Below are 4,596 nucleotides of genomic sequence, written 5' to 3' on the forward strand. Positions count from 1 at the left end.
AAAAATATTTTAAATAATCTTTTTATATTTTTTAAATTACATTTATTTAAAACGCTTTTGGATTGAAAAATCTTAAATAATTTTTTTTAAAAAAATAAAAAAAAATTTTAAAATATTTTTTAATCAAAAACATTTTAAATAATCTTTAATATTTTTTTATTGATGATATTTTATAAATAAAAATGATAATCAAATAAAATATTTATTTTCTTTTAGTATCAAAGATAACATTTGTCATTGAAGTATTTATTATTAATAAAAATTAATAAAAGATTATTATCATATATATATATTAAAAAAATTATAATAATTATCTAAAAATTAATATATATATATAATTTTTTTAATCAAATGCGTAAATATGAATAAAATATATCTTAAAAATAAAAAAAAAATTCATATGTTATATTTTTTCAAGGATCATATTTATTTTCAAAATCTAAAATTTTACAAACCCTCGTGCTCTTTTAACTTTTCCCATCAAATCAAACGAGGGTCTCGGCCACTCCACGGAACTTTCTCCACCAGCAAAAATAGCTTATTTCTCTTCTCTAGCTCTAATATCGTCCCCTGAAACCGGAGCATCGACTGACAAGCAACCCTTTTTACGAGCTGAAGTGTCGATCTCACGCGCCAAAAATGGGCTGCTGCTGGTGTGATCTACAATGACGGCATCAGGATTAAGGGTTAAAAGGATATCGTTGGTTTCTAAGACAATTTGTTTGACATCTTGTGGGTTGCCCACCATGGTGAAAACTACATCGCATTGACAAGCGAGTTCTTATGGGGAATTGGTCAGATGGGCACCTTGGGACTGGAGAGACGAGGCTTTTGATGGGTTGCGAGAGTAGATGGTGAGGGAATAGACGGCTGAGAGGAGGTGAGAAGCCATGGCTGCACCCATTACGCGTATCCCGATGCAGCCGATGTCAGTTTGGGAGGGGGAGATGGGTTTTGGGTAGGGAGTTTCCATGGAGATCGGACATAAATGTAGAAGTTTGTGGGATATGCGAGAAAAGAGGCAGCGACTGATGACTTGATGATGAGCGGAGGCCTAGCTGAGGATAGTAATTTGGCGTGTATAATATTAATTTTTTAAATATTTTTATAAGTTTTATGATTTATAATTTATAATGTTAAAAAGTATAAAAATTTTAAAAAAAATTATAATGTATTAATATTCCACTATTTCTCACTTGATTTTTATTTGCAGACTCTATAAGAATGCTGCAAAAGAGTAACATTTTTATTATTTGATTTGATTGATCAATGAATTGATGATCGCATGGCTACAATGCCTTCAGGATTAGCCACTTTTTCTCTTGCCACTTGTGCCAGGCTTTCATTATCGCCTGGATGACAGATCAACTCTTGGGGTTTTATTTTTCGATATTAGTACATTATAAATATGGGTTACTCCTCCATCTCGAAATGCTGAATCTTCCAATGTAGTTTGTTTCACCATTGACTTCTCCAACAACAGTTTCAGCTGTTCAACTTCTTTTCTTAGACCATCGTTTTCCGAATTTGATGCTGATAGCTTCATGTCCAAATATGCCAGATTTTTGGACTGATCAGAGTATTCTTTCCTCAATATGCCAAAGTCAAGCATTAACTTCTCTGCATTCCTCCCCCACATCTTTGCTTCTACAAGAAGCTCTTCAATCATTTTTTCTGCCGCTTCAAGAAGATACTTAGAATCTGTTACTCTCAAAGTTAATGTAGAAAACTTCTACCAATTATCCGAAAAATTGCTTTGTGATTCCATAATTTGTGAATCAAATGATGAATGATTTGATTGAGAAAGATCATCAAGGTGACAGTTCCCATAAGGCAAATTATTTCGGGAGCTGAGTGAATCTTGAATTTGTATCAGGTTGTGTGTCGTAACTCAAATTGCTTACTGGGGAGAAACTTTCCCTCCCTATTTAACTCTCTGCTGAATAATAGCTGTGATGTGAATCTGAAGTTGAGAAACTTGCTTCCTGCAGTGAAGGAAGAAATTTTTAAAAAATGATTGTTTAAAATTTTTATTTTCTGAAAAATTTTAAATAAAAAATATTAAAAATTTAAAACGGAAAAAATGTTTTTGGTTGTTTCTAGAATATCTATGTCCCAAAACAACATATCTGAATAAAAAAAACATAAGGATAAGGTAACTATCATAAGTGACATAGCAATTCTCCTAACTCGTAGTGTATCGCGGATCTTTCCTCTGGTAAATTAATCAATTTGGATAGAAAGAAGGATTTCCCTATTCGATTTCTGTGAAGATTCTCTTTGCTTAACAGTCAAATACTAGTTAAAAAGCTTACTATTGACTTAAATTTTCTTTTCTAATTGTCATGCATTCCTGCCTTCTTCAGAAATCTACCACGATGATCATATTAAAGGCTTTCCATTTTCAAGGCCATCTGCTGAACTTAATTTTATGTGTTCCTATCTACTTAACATGTCTCGGCAGTTTGTAAAATTAACTTATACGAAAGCCATTCAGAAGTACATTTCAAAGCCTTGGAAATAAAAACGAACTATAGAAATCTAAATCAACATATGAATCATAACGTGAGAACAAACAGAAAACTGCCTAGGAAACTTAGCCACAACCATGTATAATCGTGGAACCAGGTAAATTAAAGACGAACAAAGACTAGCTAAAGCAACCAAATTTTGATGCAGAATTGGAATCTTTCCAGCTAGCCTAAATTTTGAGTAAACCCTTTGCAATTTGGAAACATTGGATTAAATGTTATGTTACATATCCAGTTAATCACAAGCAGGTCAATGTTAAATCCATTAGATCATGAACAGAAACTTAGCGGGAAATTGTCAAAACACATCGTAATCATATACCAAGCCAACTTTCAAACACAAACATATATGATAAAGCTTGAGATTTAGAAGGCATGATCTTAATTAAGCTGCTAAATATACTGTAATCTTTTTGAAATTGATGATATCGTAAAATAAATGGCTAGAGCTTGGATCAAGGAAGATAGAGCATATTCTCACATTTGCATTTCCTGGAGAGAAGATAATAGATAGGATCACCTTCATCAAGGCGTGACGTTCTGTATCTCTTTCGTTCAGAAGGCTGAATATAACCAGAGTAGCCATGCATGGCCTGCAACTCGAGCACTTGTTTAGACACGCCGGAGGCCTTGAACCCACCTGCAGCTAGCTTCTCTCTTTCATTGACACTATTGGTTTTGTAGCTATGAAACCCCCACCAACAGCCAAGGTAAGCACCATATATATATATATATATATATATATATACAGGTGAGGAAATAATGGAGTAGAATAAAATGACATATGATCATATTGCATAACTATACAGGTGAGTACAAGTTTGATCAGAAGCCTAAGCAAAATAGCAAAAGAAAATAAACAAACAAAGCTTTGGCATTTCGATATGATGCTGGTCAGTAGATGAAAGATAAATTATATGCAAGATATATATACGAACATAATCATATAGACATACTTGTTTAGCAGAAGCGAAAGCTTGACTTGAATTACTAATCGTTGAACAAAATCACAGTTCGAAAGTTGTTCGTTTCCATAACATAAGTCCTTCTGCACATTGAAGCAAAAATTCCTTTTAAGAATTATACAATGCCTGCCCGATTGTTCTCTCTCCTTTTCTCAATTTCTTTTCTCTTGTTGTAGTGAGAAAACTTTCCCCTTTCTTTTTTCTTAATGGCCAAATGCCATTAATAGACAGTTGGGTGGCATATTTCCATTTTGTAATCTGCCTAAGACAGTTTTTTAGTGCAAATGAGAAAACTACCTAATGGCAGTTGTTTAATGCAAAGATAAGGCCACCTATTATGGGTGGACCCGAATTCTTTACTCTTATATTTTTCACTCGCACAAAATGAGTGTCAAACTCTCATGATATCGAGAATGTTTTTTCTATTCTTTACATTTGGTTCATACAAAGAAATAAGCTATGCGACCAAAATACTTCGAGAGCTCAGTTGTTATATGATTATTAGGTTCATATAGTAACTCATAATCACATTTAATCACTTATACAACTATTAGATATATATAGTAACTCTTAAGTACAAGTAGAAAAAATACGCAGTACCTTAGACCCATTCAATCACATTTCAAGTTTCTCATTATCTCTTTTTTTTTATCATATTGCATGATATATTTGTGTATTTACAATTATATTCGATATTTTAGACATAATTGGTCATCCTATAAATACAACCAAATATGACAGCAGAATGATAATTCCTTCTTCTAGAATATCTCTATTTCAATTCAACTGCTATCCAAATATGCCATACTAGATCGAATCATCCATAACCATTGGCAACAATCCTTGATAATTAAGGTTGAACTGAAACTTTAAGAAATAGTCGAAAATCTTTAAGGGTATTAAATATGAAAACCTATAATCTCAAGGGTCTCACATAATAAGAAGTAGAGATCTAACCTTTTGTTACCCTTATTGGTCGAACAATACATGTATGGTATGAAACACATGCTATGGTATTACTTTTCTTTTTTCGGGAAGCATATATCTTTCATCATTTATATATCAATACCATACAAGTGATGGTTCATATACTCCTAATA

General features: G+C 32.5%; 1 pseudogene; it reads right to left on the reverse strand.

The window, feature by feature from the left end:
- Positions 1 to 410: 410 nt before the first annotated feature.
- Positions 411 to 1,822, reverse strand: LOC111302519 (putative 3-hydroxyisobutyrate dehydrogenase-like 3, mitochondrial pseudogene; annotated as a pseudogene).
- Between the last annotated feature and the right edge of the window lie 2,774 nt (positions 1,823 to 4,596).

Source organism: Durio zibethinus, chromosome 13 (genome assembly GCF_047325235.1).
Source record: "Durio zibethinus cultivar Kanyao isolate XHJ-2024 chromosome 13, ASM4732523v1, whole genome shotgun sequence".
Lineage (NCBI taxonomy): Eukaryota > Viridiplantae > Streptophyta > Magnoliopsida > Malvales > Malvaceae > Durio > Durio zibethinus.